Source organism: Ictidomys tridecemlineatus, chromosome 2, assembly GCF_052094955.1.
Source record: "Ictidomys tridecemlineatus isolate mIctTri1 chromosome 2, mIctTri1.hap1, whole genome shotgun sequence".
Classification (NCBI taxonomy): domain Eukaryota; kingdom Metazoa; phylum Chordata; class Mammalia; order Rodentia; family Sciuridae; genus Ictidomys; species Ictidomys tridecemlineatus.
The window spans coordinates 102979897-103001449 of record NC_135478.1 but is presented as its reverse complement, the minus strand read 5'-3'; positions in this window follow the sequence as shown (position 1 = coordinate 103001449).

The window sequence follows — 21553 nt, the reverse complement described above, 5'->3', positions numbered from 1 at the left end:
CTTCTGTGCATGTCCCACATGAATGTGACACATTTTTTTTTTGAGAGAGAGAGAGAGAGAGAGAGAGAGAGAGAGAGAGAGAGAGAGAGAGAGAGAGATATTTAATATTTATTTTTCAGTTTTTGGTGGACACAACATCTTTTATTTTATTTTTATGTGGTGCTGAGGATCGAACCCAGTGCCCCGCACATGCCAGGCAAGCTCATTACCACTTGAGCCACATCCCCAGCCCTGAATGTGACACATTTTTCAAAATAATGAACTAAAATTATTACAGTATAATTAAAGGCCACATGTTTTCAACTTGTTTTTAAACCCAACAAAAGGTCCTCCTTCTGCTCCAGGACCTCATCTGGATACCACGCCACACTTGATTGCCTGTCTCCTCAGGCACCCCTCAGGTGTAATGGAGCCTCAGCTCTCCTCCTTTCTGATGACCCCAGTGGTTTTGAGGATCAGGTGCTGGGGATGTCCATGAAGCTCTTTCAGGAATAGACAGGGGCCAGGGTTTGGGAAGGAAGATCGCAGAGGTAAAGTGCCATGACCTTCACAAGCTTCAAGGCTGGGATTCTCTGTGGGACTTCTCCCTGTGGATGCTGTCCCCATCACCTGGCTGAGGTGAGGCCACTTGTTTTTGTTGTTAATTTTCATGTCTTTCTTTTAGGAAACAAGCCATGATGAGCAGCCCACACCACAAGAGTGGAGAGCCAAACTCCTGAGGAAGGAGTGTCCACCTGAGTATTTCATTCCTGGCTTGGGAGATGTGTTGACATTTTCATTTACTGATGTTTTAATTACTTATTAATCTCAGAATGGAATTTAGTGTATTTATTTTATATTTCTGATAGTAACTCAGAGCTTCCTCCTTATTCTGGTGCCCATGTGTCACACCCGATCCTTCAGGGTGTCTTTCGGTTGGCTCCTGTCTTCTGCTGGCATGCCGCCATCTTGGTGTGTGAGGACACCCTTCCTTTCTGGAACTGCAGAATGTCCCTGCCCGGTCTCAGTCCTGCCGAGTTGTTATAAGAAAACACTCCAAACTGAGAGACCAATAAGCAACAGAGGTAAAGCATTTCTCACAGTTAAAGAAGCTGAAAATACAAGATCAAGTCACCTACAGATTGCCTGGTGAGGGTCACTTCCTGGGGCACAGATGTCCTCACAGGTGTTGTGCTGAGGGTCTGTTACAAGGGCACTAATCCCACATATGAGGCTCACCCTCCTGACTCTCATCCTAGAGTTCCCGCCTCCTAGCACCATCACTATGGGAATTAATATTTCAGTATATAAATTTTGGGGATATAGACAATGCTGGACATGGGAACTTTGACTTGGTGACAGTGGAAACAGGAAAAAGTCAGGAGACACAACAACATACAGGCTCAGGTTTGATTAGGGCTTCTGCTGGGAGAAGGGAGTCACAGCTCTGAGCAGGATGCCAGGCTACTCCTCAACAAAGGGACAGTTAGTGCTCTTCATGCTCATTGTTTGCAAGGGAGGGGACAGAGGTTTGGGAACGTTAACTGTCCTTAGGTACATTTTAAAGGTGTGTTGTTGGGCTATATTTTTTTCCCCACAAGGTCACTTTCACTTTGAGAAACATATGGTCAGCCAGTTCTCCTGGAGCCAAGTGTTGGTTTCTTAATTTGGAGGCCACATTCTGTCTAACCGTCCATCTTGTGATGGGGATGTGGTGCTGCAAGTTAAGGCCCAGAGTGCATTTGCCATTGTTCCCAGGGTGGTCTCCAGCTGTCTCACAAATGTGCAGATCCCAGGCTGTACTGTGTTTCCTGCCCAGTCCTGGACTCATTCATCTTCCCAAGGTCCCCGATCCCTGATGCTCAGTGAGGGCACTGCCATTGAATGTGCTCAGGGTATGGCTGCTCCCCTGCCAGCCAGGAGAGGACAGGTGACAGCAAGAGGGTCTTTAGAGGAAGAGAGACCCTAGGAAACTAATTTGAACTAGACCCTGCTGTGGGGTGCCCTTCAGTGATGCCAGCAGCCCTCTGCACTCTGAGGGGTGGGGGGGTAGCAGGAAGATCAGGTCTGAAGCCAACCTGGGTGATTTGTTGAGATTCTGTCCAGAAATAAATTGTAATGAAGGGGCTGGGGCACAGCTCAGTGGTAGATGCTGACCCAGCATGCTGAAGGCCCAGGGTTTGTCCCCAGCACTGCACAAAAGCCTACCTCCTTCCTTGGGTGCACATGAGTTTCGGTTGTGTCTTCTTGAACAGTGGCACCTTGTCACTCTAACTCTCTTATCTCCAATGACCTTCCCTGATGCCAATTCTGTTTTGTCTGAAACTTGTGGGAGGCCAACCTTACACGTGACTGAGTTACACTCCCCGGCTGGGTGCTGAGGCTCTCAGTCACAGAGATGTGGAATCCTTCCTGGGTGCGAGGGTCAGTGTCTCATGCATGGGTGTGTCTTATACAGCCCCATTCGTGAACCTATGCTCACCTGTTCCTTTGTAATATAATCCCCTGCCTTGTTTAGGATAGAATCTTCCATGGAAGTGCCTTGTGTGTGTCCTCTTCATTTACTGTGCCTTTGGGTGTGGCCTACCCAGGTGTCAGTCAACCTGCTGACAGTGGACATAATGAAGATAGACTCATCCCCCTGAAACCTGACCCCTTGACTCAAAGGGGTCAGCGCGTGCTCTCTCTCTCTCTCTCTCTTTTTCTGCAGACCCTTAAGGTCAGAGGAGCTGTCACAGTGACTTCAAAGAAAAAGGTATTTGTGTGTCTTATGTGGTCATTTCGTGGAGCCCAGTTATCCCAGTTTAACTGGAGTGACCCCTGAGCCTTTTAGTTGCGAGAACAGAAAACCGGCAGAAACTGACACAAGTAGGCCAGGGCTTTGTCTTGTTCTCTTCTTCTTTTGTTAATGTTAACACACGTCTCTCTGTGTGCATCTCTGTATTTAAAGCAGATTACTTGTGGAGAGTGTGAAATTGGGTCTTATTTTTAGTTCATTTGCTCTGATGATCTCCGTGATTTAATTAGTACATTCAGACCTTTCACTTTTACTTTGATAGAGTTGGATGAAAGCTCACCACCCCCTACCTCTGTTCAATGCATTACATTCTCATTTGTTTCTTTTTTTTTTTTTGCCTTTTTTTCTGGTTTTAACTTCACATTTAAACATTTCCTTTTGTTTCCTCTTGATTGTACTTCTTTGTAAAGTGTGTTTATAAAACACACTTCAATCCAAGTCCACTGTCAAGGCAGACTGCGTCAGTTCAAAGTTGGTAGGTATTGGGAAGAGTTTTCCTGATTCTTCCTCCCACACCTGGTGAATGTGGCTGGACTTCCTTTCCTTATCTCCATGCTGCAAGCACCCATTGTTTTGTTGCCTTACTCTATGGAATTAACAAGCAGCTAGACTTTAAGCCTATTAACGAGAGCCATATAAGGCTCGCTGTTGGCCCTCCTGGGGGCTCCTTCTCCCGTGGCTCCCTCCACCTGAGCAAAGCCTGCTAGCATATCCTGCAGGGGACTTGGGACACAGGCTGATGCCCTCGGGATTCTGTTGGACTGGGAACATCTTAATTTTCCCTCCACTCCTGCAGAGTCTTTCACTGGACATGGGATTCCACAGGGTGATTTTTACTTTCAACCCTTTAAACATTATGTGCCATTCTCTTCCTTGAGCAGATCTGTCCTGCTTCACCAACCTGACCTGAGGGGCCAGGAAAGAACCTTGGGCAAGAGGTCAGAGACCTTCAGTTCTCTGGTGGGCCTGAGAAGGGGAGCTGACTTTCAGTTCACCCAGTTTTGTTTCATTCAGCACAGGAGCGACAATTTGCAAGCTCTCCTCAGGTTGGAGCTGGAATTGCAAGTCCCCTTCTATTACTTTTTACAAGAAATTCTTAAAATCTAAACATCACCTGAAAGCAGCGAGGGTACAGCTGCTGTTTAGCAGAGGAAATCGCAGGTTCCTGATCTGCAGAGTGGGCACCAGAGACCCCTCCTGCTGGGAAAATGGGAAGGGCAAGACCCGCTCCTCTGCAGCACTTGAGGGCTCTGTTCTTTCTTGGGCAAGACTGAATTCTCTGCAAGCACAATGTCCTGGCAGTGCCTGCTGCTCTAAGGTCAGGCTGGTGAGGCAGAAGGATGTGTTCTAAGAGGTCTCAGGCCAGAAAAGGCAGGCAGCTGGAAACCCTGACCGAGTCGTGTTTACCTGGCAAGAGAGTTCTCCTTCTCAGGTGACCGCAAGTGGAGGTCTGGTGTTGGTGCAAACTGCAGCCGGACTCCTCATTTTTTTTTTTTTTTGGTATGTTTCTGTTCTGCTGCCTGCAGGTTCATTCCCCTCAGGCCTTGGGAGAAGGCTCCCAAGTACAATCGGAGCTACATGGCTTCTGTGTCTTGGTCAGCACTTGCAAACACCAGGAGGTGACCTAGAACCTCCCACGCTCTGTGGGCCAGACGTCCTCCTGCTTAGGTCAGCTCAGGTGCTGGACCTCACATTACTACCTCAGTCTCAGCTGAGCAACAGAAGGCCCTACATGGATAAGGCTCTGACTCTTGAGCTGGGGTGGAGTTAGCATCCCTAAAAACCCTTGGCTCTGTGGGCAAGAGCAGGACATTTGGATAAAATCAGAGCTGCCTAAGAAGAAATGGGGCTCACAGATAGAGAACGGACACCTTGTGGTTTCCATGGAGTTCACAGGCCTGCCCAGGACTGGCCTCCCAGACAGGCCTCCTGGCTGGGATGAAGGAGGTGCTTCAGCAACCCCTGTCTTGCCTCCAGTCCCTCCTCTCCTGTCTCCACCCTCCTACTCCATCTGTCCACTCCGTGTCCACTCTAGTCCAGGCTGCAGAGGCCACTGCCATCTGCCATAGCCCCTGGGGGTTAAGTAAATGTACAGAGCTAAGGGGTAATGGAGAGTATGTACGGGTCATAGGGCATTACACTTGTTCCCACTGAGCTCACAGTGTGAGATGAACAACTGCTTCAAAGAGCTTGGGGTCTGGTTGAAATTCTACTACCTCTGTGTGTACAGGCAGGTTGCTTGACCTCTCTGAGTCTCAGTTTTCAGATTTTCAATCTCTCTAGGGTCATGCCACAGTGAGGATTCCAGGCCCTGGAACACAGCAGGTGCCTGGTTATTGTCAGTGATTGTGGCTCCTGATGGCCACATGTGCTAGTGACAGCTGAAAGTTCCAAGTCTTTATCCCATCTCCATGACTTTGGGCCAGTAGGCAGGACAGAGGCCAAGAGATTTGGTTGCAGAAAGGAGGTTCTAGGGTAAGAAAGACACCTTCTCTATACATCACAGAAGGGGTAGAAGGCAGAGAGTCAGCCATCTGTTAACACTGGTGCAAACCTCAGCAGAGGCTGACAGGGTAGTCTGTGTGTAGATGGTAATTCCCCCAGGATGATCAAATAATGACCCCCAGACAAATATAAAACCAACACACCATTTAACTCAGATGCTACCATATGAGGAACCCAATGGTAAGCAGTTCAAAGGAGAAGTCAAAAAACAACTTTTATAGGAAGAGAAGTTCTGTTGAATTGAATTTGCAAATAAATATGAAAACATCTCTGTCCATGGGGAAAAGAAGTTAATAGAATCGCCTCCAGAACTAATTTATTTTCTTATCTACTAAAAAGAAAAAAGAAAAACAGCTTTGCATGGTTGTCAGTTATGTCTGGTTTGCAGATTAAACAATAGCTCAGAGGCAATGGTGCCCCAGGATCAGACCACTGGGAGGGTGCCCCTGCACCAGGGGTTAGCAAACTGAGGCAGAGGGGCCAATCCTGCCTCCCAAGTTTTCCAGATAAAGGTTGATTGGCATGCAGCTGTGCTCATTTGCTGACTCATTGTCTTTGGCTGCTTTGACATAAGACGTAGAGTTACTTGAGAGACCAGAGACCCCTACTCTGCAAAGCCTCTGGGTCATCTGCTGGTCCTGTGGAAATGTGCGCCCCGCTGCTATCAACAGAGCAGGACTCCCACTCACACAGGTTGCTTCCTATAAATGAGAGAGGGGACTATTATAAGGAAAAGAGGAAGCCACATGAAGAGCTGGTGGAGTCCTTCCTCTGAGATGACCACATGCATTCTGACCACTCCTGGCACGACTCATCTTCTGGAGCAGCTGGTCTTTCCTGGGAAGACCACATGTGCAGGTTGAAAGTGTCCCCAGGGACTTGGATGCAGGACAGACAGAAGGCCTGGGGCATCAGGCTGGACCCTGCAGGAAGAAGGCTTGCAGCTCTGGCATCGGCCATAGGCTATCATTATGTGAGTGCAGGCAGGGAAATGGGCTGTCAGTCTATGACGGACGCTGCCTGGGAGCCCATCTGGAGGTGCTCTTGCTCTGCTGTCTCCTCCTCCCAAGGAATTCAGAGCTGCCAATTTCCAACAAGGACTCACTCTGTTCTTTGTGTGGATATTGTCAGAACGTCGGATGTCGCTATGTCCCAGTAAAATAAGATCCATTTGAACTTGAGAAAGACAACCCAGTGAGAACCCTTCAAAGGTTGCACGCCATAGTAACTGTACCCATTGTTCCTTGACTGTACAGTTAAATACAATTAAAATGTCCCATTTGTGTTTTACACCTAATAAAAGGCATTTATCATGCTTTACTGGTGCATTGTATTTACACAAGATATGAGGTTCTTTGTGATATATTGACTCATGCTGGTGATAGAATTTCCTCCATTTTATTCCTCAGTTTTCCCCCCTTTCCTCCCCCTTCCTTCTCCTGGTCACCTTCCCTTACCTTATTTATCACCCTCCTATTTAGTCATTTTAAAATTGGTGCTGTGTGATCATAAATAGTGGGACTCACTCTGCTGCTCTCTTAAACACGTGCAACTTAATTTGGCCTGTTTCATTCTCGGAACCTCCTCTTCCCCCACTTCTCCCTCCTGCTTGATGCCTATCCTCTACTCTATTGGTGTTCTTGCTATTTTCATGAGATCCCTTTTGAAATTCTTATTTTCTCTCTAGAGAGAAAACATTCTAGCCTTGACTTTGAGTCTGGCTTCTTTCACTTAGCAGGATGCTCTCCAGCTCCGTTCATTTACCCAATGCCATCATTTCATGCTTCCTGAGTACAACTCCACTGTGTGCACATACCATGTTTTCTTCACCCAGTAGTCTGTTCACCGTCTCCTGAGCTGGCTCCCTAACTTGGCTTTGTGAATTGCATGGCTGTAAGCATTGGGCTACACATATCACTGCAGCATGCTGAGTTCAGTTCTTCTGGATAAACACCAAAGAGCTAGACAGCCAGGTCACAGGGGAATTCCAGTCCCAATCCTTAGAGGAATCTCATGCTGATTTTCATTGTTGTTCTAATTTGCAGTCCTACCCACAGTGAATAAGTGTTTTTTCTCCCCATATTATTGCCAACATTTATCATTTATGCTCTTGATGCTTGCCATTTTAATTGAGGTAAGATGAAATACTAATGTAATTTTGATTTGCATTGTCTGGATTGCTAGAGATGTTGGCCATTTTTCATGGATTGTTGGCTATTGGAATTTCTTCTTTTGAGAAATGTCTGTTCAGTTCATTTGCCTGCTTATTGGTTAAGTTATCTGTTTTTCTTGATGTTAATTTTCTTAATTCTTTATATATTCTGGATATTAATTCTCTGTTAGAAGGGTAGCTAGCAAAGATTTTCTCCCAAACTTCAGGTTCTTTTTTCACACTCTGATTAATTTCCTTTGTTTTGCATAAACTTTTTCATTTGATGCCAAATCCCTTAATTCTTGATTTTATTTCTTGAGATTTAAGTTTTAGTTTTTTTTTAAGGAAGTCACTGCCGGTGCTAATATATTGGAGGGCTGACCTGATGATGTCTTCTAGTACTTCTAGCTTTTCTGGAACAGTTCCTAGGAATTTCATTCCCTTTGAGTTGACTTTTGTGGAGGGTGAGAAGTAGGGATCTGGCTTCATTTTATATATGGATTTCCAGTTTTCCTAGCACCATTTGTTGAAAAGCCTGCCTCTGTACCACATTATGTTTTTTGGCACTTATGTCAAAGATGAGATGACTGTAAAACTGTGTATTCATTTCTGTCTTCTATCCCACTGGTCCTCACGTTTGCTTGTATTTTATACCAGTACCATGCTGGTTTGTTACTTTCACTCTGGAGTATAGTCATTTCTCTAGCCTTATTCTTATTGCTCAGAATTTCTTTGGCTCTTCTGGATCTTTTATTCTTCCTTATACATTTCAGGATTGTCTTTTGTTTCTAGTTATGTACCACAATAAAACTCAAAAGAGGAGTTTTTAATAAGAAATAGAATGTCCTTCGGTCTTGATGGCGGAAGTAGTGTTATTATTTCAGTGATAAATACAGTCTGGCTGAGTTATAGACTCTACTCTCAGCCCTGTGAACAACAATGCTTTCCAAAATATCTTCCATTACTTAGGAAATATTGGAAATTAATCATATTTCTGAGATGCTGTATTTAGGAGGTGTCTGATGTAATTATTTAAACTACTCTTTTGAAAAGCATATAAGGAACTAATGAAATGCCATATTTAAAGGGGAAAGCAGAATTGGAGATTTGCTGTGTTAGTGTGGGTGATGAGAGCAGGGTTGTGTTAATGGCAGGCGATGCCCCATCCTGCAAGGGGTGCACCTTCTCCCCTGGGCTGGAGCTGACAAGGTAATCAAGTCTCACCTCCTCTTCCCCCCCACACACCAAAGCTCCATCTCCAACACTGAGGGGCTACATCTTCATCCATTTTCCCTTGTCAGCTCTCAAAGTCTCCTTCCTCTGGGAAACTGATTCCTTCATAGAACTTGGCCAATTATTCCTATTTCACTGAATTGGGGGCCTTAGGAAAACCATGAGGGCTTTACCTTAGTAGGACGGGTGGTTCTGGGCATCACATCCTGCAGCCCCTAGGCACAGCCAGCTCCCTGATGCAAGCAGCTCAATGAGCTCTGCAAACCTGCCCCCATCACTGGTGGCAGCTGCAAGACAACTTATTTAGTAATGATCAAATTAAGGAAGACCGTGTTTGCTCCTGTATTCAGATCCAAATGGATCTTTCAAGACTGTGACAGTCTATACTGGGGAAGGAAACATGTTGTCAAAATCTAAATATCACATTTCTTTGTCCCCTTAATTGCCATTGTTCCTAATGCTTGAAGTGGGAGGAAAATGACATGATTGTTCAAAAGTTGAAGGATGTGAACATGTGCCAACAGTTTGTGCTTTGAAATAAAGACTGTTGGCAAGTGTTTTCCTCCTTTTCCCCCCACTAATAACAGCTGTGGAAATGAGTGTGAGGCTAGTCTTATGAAGCGTTCAATGTCTTTTTCATCTTTTGGTTTGCTTTATATTTTAAGAAGGCAAAGTATAGGCTATTCCTTTGTAACCATATAGACAGAAACTTGATAATTAACCTTGAGTAGAATGTGTGGGTTAATCATAAACAGATTCCTAGATGCTCAAGGTAACAGAAATGGTGAGCTATCTCCTAAAGAGGGAAGCATGAACTAGTCTATTAGCTGATGTCTACAGAGAGCTGCACACATAGATGTCTTCAAAATAAATCATCTCATTGATCACCAGTGAAAGCCACATGTAATAAAAGAGGAAATGAGGTTAAAAGATGATGGGCAGCAACCTTGGACCCCTCCACACCCAGAAAGGGAGCTGTGAAAGAACAGGGAGGGGGTGACTAAGTGAAGGCCCTAAACTCAATACTGGACAGCTTGGACCTGGAGGGACCTGGAGTGTGCTTACCAGAGCAAGAAAATAAGGACTGAATTCCTTGAACCCAACCTTTGGCTAGGATGGGATCAGAGGGAGGGGTAACGGGAGAGAAAGAGGGAAAAAAGAAGCCCATAATCCCATTTCCTCAAACCAGCAGGAAAGAGAAGCAGAACAATTTAAAACTGGATGGGAGCAGCAAAGACAGTGAGAGAGATCAAGCAGCTTAACCCAAATTATGGACAGAGGACAAATTATTGTGCTGGGCAGGGCAACCATTTGGTCAAACTTTAATCAACACTGCTTCTCCCACTTCAGAGAGCAACAGATAGAAGCAGAGGGAATGCCTCCGAAATGGGTTGTCTCGGTGATCCATCCAGAAGGAACTCACAGAGGGAGCCATCCTAGTTGAAAGATGAAACAGCCAGACGACAATACCTGTGCCTTGGGCTGCCCCAACACACACTCTGAAATACACATGGAGCCCATGTTGGATCTGATGATCATGAATTTGTGAGGTTATTCTTCAGGAGGCACAAGACTGCATCCCCTAGTCAGGTAAGCTGGCTGATAAGTCACAGACAACTAAAGACTATCTCCTTTCCCCTGCATAAAGCTGGTGGGCACCTTGACATACCAAAGGTCAGCAGGGACCTCTTGGAATTCTATCAGAGGTGAACTGGGCTGGTCATTCTACCTACACCCAGGGAAACTTGGAGGTAAAGCCAGGAGGTGGTGGGCACCTTCTCAACATCCCAAATCCTGATGAAATCCAAATCAGGAAGACTCAATTAGAAATCTCCTCTCCTCAGTATGGAATAGCATAAATGCCTCTGATGTCAATTTTGATCTTACAGACATTACTTTTCACATTGACTGAGGGACTGTCACTTAATATTCAATTTTGAAGTCCTCAACCCATTGGAATCTACTTCTTCTCATGTTTTAAAGCATTAACTTGAATTGTTCTTTATATATGTGTGTTTTCTAGCTCAGGTTTATACTTGTTCCTTCATCTTTTTCCTCTTGGGTTACCTACTCTTGTATCAAATCCCAATCCTTCATTTGTTTTTCTTCTTTTTATCTTAACTCATTTTGTATATTTTCTCTTTCTTTTTTTGGCCATTGTTTTCTTCTTCTCTTTTCAATGCCGATGTAGGGTAATGGTAATTTTACCACCAGTAGTAGTAACTTCTTTCCCAACAGATTCAAGGACATTACTACAATTTTATACCCAAATTAGAGGAACTTTGGAGAACACTTTCAGTAAGTTTCTTCCCTAAGATTTATTAACACATGGTTATTTTCTGAAGTGATTGTAGTTAATAGGGTTTACCATCTTCTCTCAGAGTGGTGCTGATACTGGAAACAGCAGATGATACATGTGGAATGGGAGCATCAATACCTGGATACTCAACCAGCCTGGGGCTTTCAACAGAAAGAATCTCACTGTACATTGTCTGGCATAAAAGTAGATGAGGTGATCTCAGCAGATGGTTAGATACACAAGCAGTATGAAAAAACAAGTGAGAAAATAGCCAGGACCCTCAACAACTGATCCCATTAATACAATCATGGAGGAAATGTTGGAGAAAGAATCCTGAGAGTACCTAGTTAAGATGTCCAATGAACTTAAAGAAGACATTAAGAATGAACTAATAGGGGCTGGGGATGTGGCTCAAGTGGTAGCACGCTCGCCTGGCATGAGTGCAGCCCGGGTTTGATCCTCAGCACCACATACAAACAAAGATATTGTGCCCGCTGAAAACTAAAAAATAAATATTAAAAAAATTCTCTCTCTCTCTGTCTCTCTCTCTCTCTAAAAAAATGAACTAACAGAGAAAATACACAAAGTAGAAGGCAATTTTAATAAAGAGATAAAAATTTTGAAAAAAGAAAAAAACAGAAAGACTGGAAATGAAAGATTAAATAAATCAAATTAAAAATTTAGTTGAAAGCATCACCAAGAGATTAGATCACAGGGAACACAGATTCACAGGCATTGAAGACAAAGTACATAATCTTGAAAATAAAGCCAAAATTAAAGAAAAGATTAAGAAACCATGAAAGGATATTCATGAAATCTGGGATAACATTAAGAGCCCAAATCTAAGAATCAGTAGCACACATAAAGGAACTGAAATACAAACTAAAGGAATCCACAACCTTGTCGATGAAATAATGTCAAAAAATTTTCAAACTTTAAGATCAAAATGGAAATCTAAACACAAAAATCATTCGGAACCCCAAATAGGCAAGATCAAAAATATCTTCTCCAGGACACATTATAATTAAACTACCTAATATACAGAACAAGAATAGGATTTTAAAAGCCAGAAGAGAAAACAGCAAGTTTCCTTTAGAGGTAAAGCAATTAGGATTTATACTGACATCGAAGCACAGACCTTAAGAGCCAGGAGTACTTGGGATAATATATACCAAGTCCTGAAAGATAAGAGATGCCAGCCAGATTGCTATTTTCAACAAACTATCCTGCAGAACTGAAGATAAAACAAAAACCTTCCATGATAAGCAGAAACTAAAAGAATCCATAACCACTAAGCCAGCACAGCAAAACATGATGAAATATTTCAGAGAGAAGAAATTTAAAAATGTCGGAGCTGCATATAGACGACTCTCACTAAAAGAATATTCAATTAGAGGAGAACTGAGTCTGAATTAAGTGTTAGAAACAAATCAAAATGGCAGAAAAAAATCTCTATGTAATAGCATTGAATATAAATGGTCTAAACTCTCCAATCAAAAGACATAGATTGGCAACATGGATGGAAAAAACAAGATCCAACCATATGTTGCTTCTAAGAGGCTCACCTTATAATCAAAGGCATCCATAGACTGAGGATAAAGAATAGGAAAAGATACATACCATACAAATGGAGACTGAAAGTAAGCAGGAGTAGCTATTCATATCAGACAAAGTAGACTTTAAGCCAAAATTAATCAGAAGATACAAAGAAAGTCAATTCACACTGATTAAAGAAAATATAAACAACAAGATATAATGATTCTAAATATTTATGCCCCAAACATCAGTGCATCTATATACATAAACATACTTTACTCAATATAAAGAATCAAGTAAACTCCAACACAGGTGTGGAGTCCTGCAGGGGCACTTGTATAAACAGAGCCAGGAGGACCTTGGAGCAGGGAAGAGTAAAGGATTTTCTGAAGTTCACAGAGTGACCCAATTGTCCATGTGGACCAAAGTATTTTCAGGAAGGGGATGACGGAGTGGGATTTGGGCACAGCAGCCTGCTCTGCAGCCTTCCTAGGAAGTCTCTTTGGACACATCTCCATTGCTTCCCAAACCCTTTTATGCTAATGGACCCAGATGGCTTCCACAATGGAGTCATTATCAACTCTGTCAATCATCCTACTTCGCAGGCACTGAAGTGCTGAAGCACTGATTGACACTGGATACTCAGTCACCAGGAAATGCCCAAAGCTGGACCAGAATTTTAACTTCAGGTTATGGGAGCCTAACAGCTCTGAAGGGAGTTTGAAGAACTGAGTAGACTTTACAAACATTACACAATGCAACTACAAATTGAATCAGCTGTTCATAGGGCCATTGTGCCACAGTCATTAAGGATAGGACCCTCATCCACTGTCCTAATGCATTAATTGTTAAATGTGACTTCTAAAGGGCTGTTGATTTGGGCTATGATCCGGCACTGGCACCAACAGAACAGACCAATTTTGCATTTAACCATGATAACCGAGCTTTGTTTAGTTGCAGAGTCCTACAGCCAGTTTACTAATTAAATTGTGACCAAATGACTGGTTGACTGACTAAGCAGCACCAATTAAGTTGTTTCTATGCTTCACCTATTTTTCCATCAATGCTGTCTCTTGATGCTATTGGCCAGAGTTCTCAGAACCTCTTTGGGGAGTTGTCAGATTTGAGAATCATATTTTTCTATGTTTTTTTTTGTGTTGTTTTTATTTGCTCAAGCAACTATACTGAACTCAATCTTCTCAGGAATTTCACTCTTAAGAGTTTTGGCACAGTGGGCAGGCTTGGAAGAAGAGCTGCAGTGATCCCAGAGCACTGGGTAGACAGGCATAGGTCCCTGTGGAGCTGGTCTTACTCACTGTTTTCTGTGACCAGTGGGGCTAAGCTCTCTTTTTCAGATCCAAAGTTCCATGGATCTGTTTTTGAGCTGAATCTATTTCAGCAATTTTTTTAATCATATTGGGTTGAAATTCAAGAAACAGAACTGGGTCCTGAAAGTAAGTTTCAGGAGTCTGATGGGATCAGAGAAAAACACCTGAGTTAGCAAGTAGGCCAGGTTCCAGGACAGGCACAATGGTCCAGCAGGACCCAGTGTCCACAATGCTACCTCTAAAATCCTTTAGGTTTGGTTTGTGCTATGAGTGAGCCTGCCCCTTTGAAGTTGTGCCCAGGGCCATTTTGTGTCATGAGAGTGCACAGAGCATTCTGGGGTTTGTACTGTTGCTTGCATCAGACAGAATCTAGATTAGAGCCAGGGTAGGAACCTCCTCCATTTGGAGCTACAGACAATTTCACATATAAATATCTCTGTAAAATTCACCTTTTGAGAAATGAGTGAACCTTGCCAGAAATAACTGGGAGTTTTAATTTAGGTGACATTTTTCTTTGTGGGGTTCATTGGAAAGAGAAGGATCAAAACACCACAGAAACAATGGGGATCAATGGAATGCATTTAGAAATCAGTGCAGGGAGGCTATTAAAAGACCAGCCAAGGAAAAAAGAGTTGTTTCTATAGGCTGAGCCCTTAGACCAGTGGTTTCTGCTTCTTTAACAGTCCTCAAAGCTTTGGGTCATATGTTATGCTCAGAACAGGGACACTCATATCCTACACATAATAAGGGGTGGTTGGTAAATTCATTGGCTTTCTGCACATTTCTTCCTAATTTTCCAAATGGTGTTGTCACCAAGAACAGAGAACCACCTTCTTCTGTCTGATGAGATGGATTACACTGAGATTGAAAGTCACTCAAATGGAGGGCAGGTAGGTGTAAAACCACAACACAAACCAACCAGAGCTGCATGAAAGCATCTCATATTCCATGGGCACCTCAGTCAGTGGGAAAAGCCTCCCTCACCAACCCTGATCCCATCCTATTTGTCTGAAATTCACCAGCCACATTTGTTGAGTTCATTCATGTTCCTAGGAACTGGAATAGTCTGCTGCTTTCCTGAGAGCAGGCACCATATGCATCTGGACACCATGTAGTACAGTTCCTATACCTGTGAGATGGTGGGGAGTTTTCTCAAAAGGTTTATAGACCGGTAGATTCATAATCTTACATTATAAATGGTGAGACAAAATATGACTGCAAAAGACAACATGGCCCCATGAACACTGAAGAAGGAAATTCTGAGAATCAGAAAAGAGAGGTATGGGAGGAGACTTAGTAACACCTATTACATCAGGACTTTGCTGAAATTTGGGAGGTGAAAGTCTTAAAGCAGGAACCACACATTTCCCAGAATCCAAAGAGCCTGCTTAGTCCAGGCCTTTCAAAGGATGTGAACCTGGTTCTGCTGAATGTCGCCCGATGCCTTCCTCCTGCAGAGATAAAAAGTGCTAAAACCTACTTTGGGAGTCACCGGTAATGTGCATCTCTCTGCTCTTAAGACAGCCACTTCCAGGTTCAAAAAACAGCTAGGAGGAAGGAATCAATAGCTCATAAGTGCAGAAGAAGTGAAGCAAGGCAGGAGTTGACCACTCTTCTTCACAGCAGTTTCTAAGCCCAAAGCCACTTGTGATGAGGTGAGAGGGCCACTAATGTCCACAAATTCAGGGTTTGATGATGCATAGCAAGAGACCATTACTAGGCTGTATTTGCTCGAGTGACTGGGAGACTTGGGAGATCTGCAAGCTCTGCCTAAGACCATGTTCCCAAATCACTGCAAAGCAAGTTGAGCTGGGTGGAGGGCTGACCAACATTCACGAGTCCCTTTCCAAACAAACATGTTTGCTACCTCACATTCTGAGGAAGGCACAGGATAATATGAAGAAAAGGTTATAAAAATGTAGGGACAGATGAGAGTCTTTGATCCCAGGGTTGCAAATCCAGGATCGCATGGTCCCTGCATGCCTGCCCATAGGCCACTCCCCACCAATTCTGCTCTGGTTTATGAAGGGGACTGACCATTGGTTGCTATAGTAGTGACACCATTTCTCCTGCCATCACTGTTACTTGGGACACTTTACCTCTCTGCTTATGAGACTTGAACAAGAGAAAAGATTAAAAATAAAGGAACTTTTATTTTGGCAATAAAAGAGTTACCCAGGCCTGGTGGTAAGGCAGCTCTTTGCTGTTGTTGTTTCTGAGAAGTAAACATCCACTTGGAAATGGAGCCCTGGTTTTTGGAGAAGCCTCTCTTCTCCACTTCAGTCTTTGTGGTTAGGAAGGGGGCCCTGCATTCTGCTACTAACTGTGGCCATAGTCCAACTCTTTTCCCAATGGCTCCATGTGTTCTACTATCCTGCCTTTGGTGATTAGTCCTGCAGTTGTCATGTATGTGACCCAAGATGAGCCAATGAAAGCCAATCCTGGGATTTTGCTTAGTTACCCAGCTTTTAGCTGAACCTGTTATGACAGTCCTGAGTGGCAGGCCAGGAGCTGGCTCTTTTGCACAGTGCCCAGGAGTTTCTGTAACAGCTTCTCATTCTTAAGGTCTCCTCCCAAGGGCAGGGACAGAAATATCTCTCAATTATTCACACTCTTGAGTAGCTTCTTATGGGTAACTGGCACAATAATTTTTCCTGCTTAGTGTTGTTTTTAATCAAACACTCTACATTATTTATCAGATCCATGGGGAAAAATACAGTTTTCATTGAGTGCTATTCGAGGTAGTGCTCAGATTCCATTAGCATGGGTGGATTTTAGATTTAAAACTCATAAATGCCAACCAGGGTTGACCTAGTTAAAGAGCCATTTCCCCATGAAGGAGAAACTATTTAATAACTATAAATATAAGGCAGTAACTTGTTCTTAAGTAGCCAACTCTGAGACCATGGCAGGCAGCACTGCCAATCCTGGAGAGACAGGTGGCTCTGGAGATGTTCAAACCTTCCATTCTAAGGAAGGAGGTTTTCAGGACATTTTAACACTTGTCAGATGAAAGTACGTGGCTTTCAGAAAAAGGGAGAAGTACATTTCCTGTGTCCACAGTCCTCTCCAGGTGTGGAGATCTCACAGGGTGGTTAGATGAGAAAGGAGCTTTCAGAACCTGCATTTGTAGTCGTGAATACATAACCCACCAGGGAACAAGGGAGGAATGTTTTCCTTTAGCAGTGAGCACTCACATGTGGTGATGTCCTTCCTGAGGTCAGTCCTGGCTCTGACATCTATGTGACATGGGGTAAGGCCCTTTTCCCTGCCTGGGTTCCATGGCCACACTTGTAGAATGGAATCACAGAGCTACCCTCCTCCAGAAACCTAGTGAGGACAGTGGGCAGGGGGGCAAGTGCTGCCATTGTCTCCCCTGTCCCCCACCCCCTGTCCTGCTGCTTCTGGCCATCCGTGGCCTGCAAGGCATTTGCGGTAAGAGCCACAGGGGTTTCAGGTTCATGGACGGTTCTGCTGCACTGGGGAATGCTGCTTGACTCAGAACTGATTCTTGAGGAATGTGTCTGTCAGACTCATGAATTCTAGAAGCCAGGCACACCTGAGAGAGAGGACACTGTCCTTCACCTTCCACAGTCTACTTCAGGAAGACAATGTGATACCCAAGGAAGACCCCTCAGCTGTAGGTCACCCTGTGTCCACGTGATCCCACTATGTCCCTTCCCTGTCAGTGAGGATGGTGCTGGAGCATCATGAAGGACCTTCCAGGTGAATAGGTAGGTGGGGAGCCTGTGGGGCCGGGCAGTGTCTCTCAGCACCATGACATTTAGAATTACCCAGAGCCCCCTGAGCATGCTGACTACGGGGCTGAAGCCCACCATGTGGTTCTAATGATGCCGATCTGGAAAAGGCAAAGCTGCCCAGATAGGAAGAGATCAGCAATTGCCAGGAACCAGGAGGGAGAACAGCAGAGCACAGGAAGCTCAGGGCAGTGACATTATTCTGTCTGACACAGTCGGGTGGATACAGGACATTACGTTTTTGTCAAATCCCATAGAACTTCACAATGTAGAATGAGTCCTAGTGAAAACTGAGGATGTTAGTTAATCAGGGGTCAATACTGATACTGGTCCCAGCTATAACCAGGAGCTGGCACTGTGACATAAGAGCTGAGACACAAGACCTGGTTAGAGGGACGCCGAGTGGAGAGGGAGTTCACGGGAACTCTACACATTCTGAATAACCCTTTCACAAACCTAAAACTGCTCCCAGGTTAAATCTATTAATTTCAAAATGATTGAAAACCCTCTTCCCACCTCCAGAGACCCTGATTTAGTTGCTCGGAAGTGGACCCTGAGCATTTAGACTGTTTAGTCCTCCATGGTCCTGTGGCAGCCATGTTGAGCACAGCTTGTAGAAGGATACATCTACAGAGGCTGGAGAATGTGGGGCAGGGGGCAACTCAGTATGAGGGAACAAGACCTTCACGCTGTGGGAGGAGAAAGAACTGGACCAAGGCATGGCTCATAATAGTACCTGCTTATGTCCTTCCAAGGCCTGCCCTGATAATGGAGTCCCCATTGCTGAAGGAGCCCATTCACACCAGGTCCCTCCCCAAGGCAGGATGCTCATGGCGGCCACCTCTTGGTAGTCAGGAGTCTCCATCTGCTGTGGTCAGGGTGTGCCTAGGATGCTGAGACCCTGGAGCCTGTGGGCTCCAGGTCATCTGAGAATTCCCCTGGGCCCCATCGTCTAAGTCCCTGCAAGCCCCACCTATTTCCTGCCCTCCACCACAAGTGGCCTTTTTGTATTTGTTTCATGCCCACCTCGGAGACCTTTGGCATTCCCACATTCCTCCTTAGTAAGTTGGATTTTCTTTGCACATTGAAGAAAAGCTCTATTTCCCAGCAGGCCCCTTGCAGCTGGAGAGTCCGTGCATTGAGTTCAATTCTAAAGATGTAGCAGAACTTGCTGGGAGAGCTCTCAGGAAGCCTCGTGAGGACAAGTGTCCCCATGTGTCCATCTTTCCTTCGTGCATCTCCTCCGTAGTTCTGAAATGTGTCATGATCCTGGAGACAAGGTGGATGGGAGGAACACCAGCCCCAAGGACCTTGTGGTCATCATGCATCTCCCATAGGGGCTGCGTCCCAGGTCTGGGACGTGCTTTCTTGAAGGTTGCATGTCCCTCACAGAGACACAGCCTGCCTTTTCCTAATTAGACTGTGAATTCTCACAGGGAAGTTTTCTACCTTACTTGCATCTCATCTCTGTAGTTCCCAGCACTGGCCAGCTGGGAGCAGGTGTTAACTGATTGAGGAGAGAGGGATGTGAGGGAGGGAGATACATGAGTCCATTCCAGCAAGTCAGCAAATGGAGTTTGCTTGGTTGCAACCGTCTTGGGGCAGCTGTCTTGCTGAGTCCTTCCCCTCCCATCCAGGGAGGCTCCGAGACGTGGCTTTCACTCCTTCTTAATATCCACTAAGCTCCCATCTTTCAATCACAACTCCTTTCATATATCCAGGGCAGAAAAGGAAAAAAAAATGCACCAGAGATTTTATTTTACTTTCTTCCCTAGGTGAAATTCCATAAATAGTAGGCCCCAGTCTAATTTGCAGGAGGAAATTGAAAACACACCTCCCTGACCTCCAGGGAGGGTGTTCAGGAGCTTCAGAGGATCTTCAGCTAATGGCAGAAGCATGAGCGGATTAATGGATCCCAGAGACAAAACATCTATGCCAGCTCAGATGGCATCTCACAGAGCAGGGAAATTGGTGGTGGCTGTGTCCATCTGCAGAAGGAAGTGTCCTGCAGTCTCGATGGCTGGCTCTGGAACTGAACACATCTCAGGGGAGCTGGTGTGTTTTCTTGCCAATTGAGATAATTAACCATCTCTTCTGGTAACAGAAGAGCTAGATATGAATTTACCACTTTATAGGAGGTGAAGTGCCCTAGCCATCGGAGACGCACATGTGATCCCAGAAGGGAAAGAATCTTCATGCTAGAAGTGCAATCCTATTTGTAATTGGACCCAAGCAAGTAAATGGGCTCATACTGCAGCCCTAGAAACCAAGCTTAGCGTGCTCTTTGAGAATCAGAAGAACAAAGGAACGGGATGTGATGGGGATGCCCTCATGGGCTGGGACACGGGATCTGAAGTAGGGTAGCTGAGGACCGGGAGCTTGGCTGCCTGTACTTTTGGGAGAGCAGCCACCAAACCCTGCTGTGCTCGCCGAGCTTCTCTGGCACAATGTACCCATGGGGAAAGGGACTGCATAGTGAATAAATCAAAGCATGCGTCCCGATTGTGTCACTGTGGAAGTGTTTATCTGTTCTGGGACAATCAGGGTGTTTAACTGCAGACACAACTTCAAGAGCAAGGAAGCCTTCTTTTGGATTTATACACACATCTATTAATAAATGATGTCTCTGCATTGTCCACCCTTTCAACCCACACACTCCAGAGTGGCAAGCCACCTGTGGCTAGGATCATTGACATATGTCATTCAATCTCAGGGCGATGTTTAGGAGGCATAAGGAAGCAGAGAGGAGCCTCTGAACAATGGAGGTCTGCAGCAATGGTGGAGGAGGAAGGCCCAGGACACTCCCATTTCTGTCTCCTGAATTCGCCCTCAGGTGATAGCACCAGTCCAGGTTGATTGGGAGGTTCCTGTGCCACATGCACACGTCTATGCACACACATTGTGAGATGTGTACCAAGGAGGACTTGTGCTTCACTGTGTGTTTACTTTCTGTGAGTAGGTTTCAATCTTATGTCATTTGCTGGTTTTGAGGATAGACTTCTTAGGGTTCTGACCTCTGTGTCTCTGATCTTTATGAAAAAAAAATCTAAGGAGCTGGTGAAGGACCACAGGTGACTGTCCCATGGTGTCTTGCAGGGCAAAGCCTCAATACCCACTGGATGGGTGCAGAGACATGGAAGGAAGAGAAGCCTCTAGCTTTTGTTTTATTTAATTGCTTGCTTGATTTCATTATTGCATGAAATTGGATTTCTGTCTTAAAATTATGAGAATCAAGTCGATTAACACACATCAGAAGCTTAACAGAGTGTCTGACAGAGTCTGTAAATGACCATCAACAGAATCGACTTGTAGAACCTTGGTTGTTTTAAATGGTGAGGATAATGGAGCTGTCTGCAGTTCGGAGAAAGCACTTGCTTATTTTAAAAAGATGTTAGAAAAAATCAGACAAAGATTATCTGTGCTGATATTTAAGCTACAAATGACACTCTGGTGCTTTTTCACCAATCCCCAAATGAGAATGTTGTGTGTCATAGCTCCAAAACTATCAGGGTCTTTTGAGCATGGTTTCCTCTTTCTAAAATGACTTTCTTCATATTGGTTGCTGGTTTAATTTTACTAATTATAGATGGAACATTTCATCTTATTTGTTGAAAACCCAGAAGAAATTGGTAGAAACTGTAACAGTATAACCATTTATCACCATCACAACTGAACCACGTGTCTGTAATAATACCTCCACAGACGTGGCAAATTCTCAGACAGCTGTCATCTATGTGCTTCTTAAGGAGACATTCTAGAATGACATAGTTATAGGTCAGTGGAGTTCAACAGGGGCCCCTTGTCCCCAAGAAGGTGTTGGACCATGTCCCCAGTGCCTGGAGGAGCTTTGGTTCTGCGCGACGTGTGATTTCAAGGTATGGACATCTCAGCGGTGGAGGCGAGGTGGGCAGCTGATACCCTCCAGCGCCCTGGACAACCCCACAAGCAGAACTGTCTGGCCCAAGA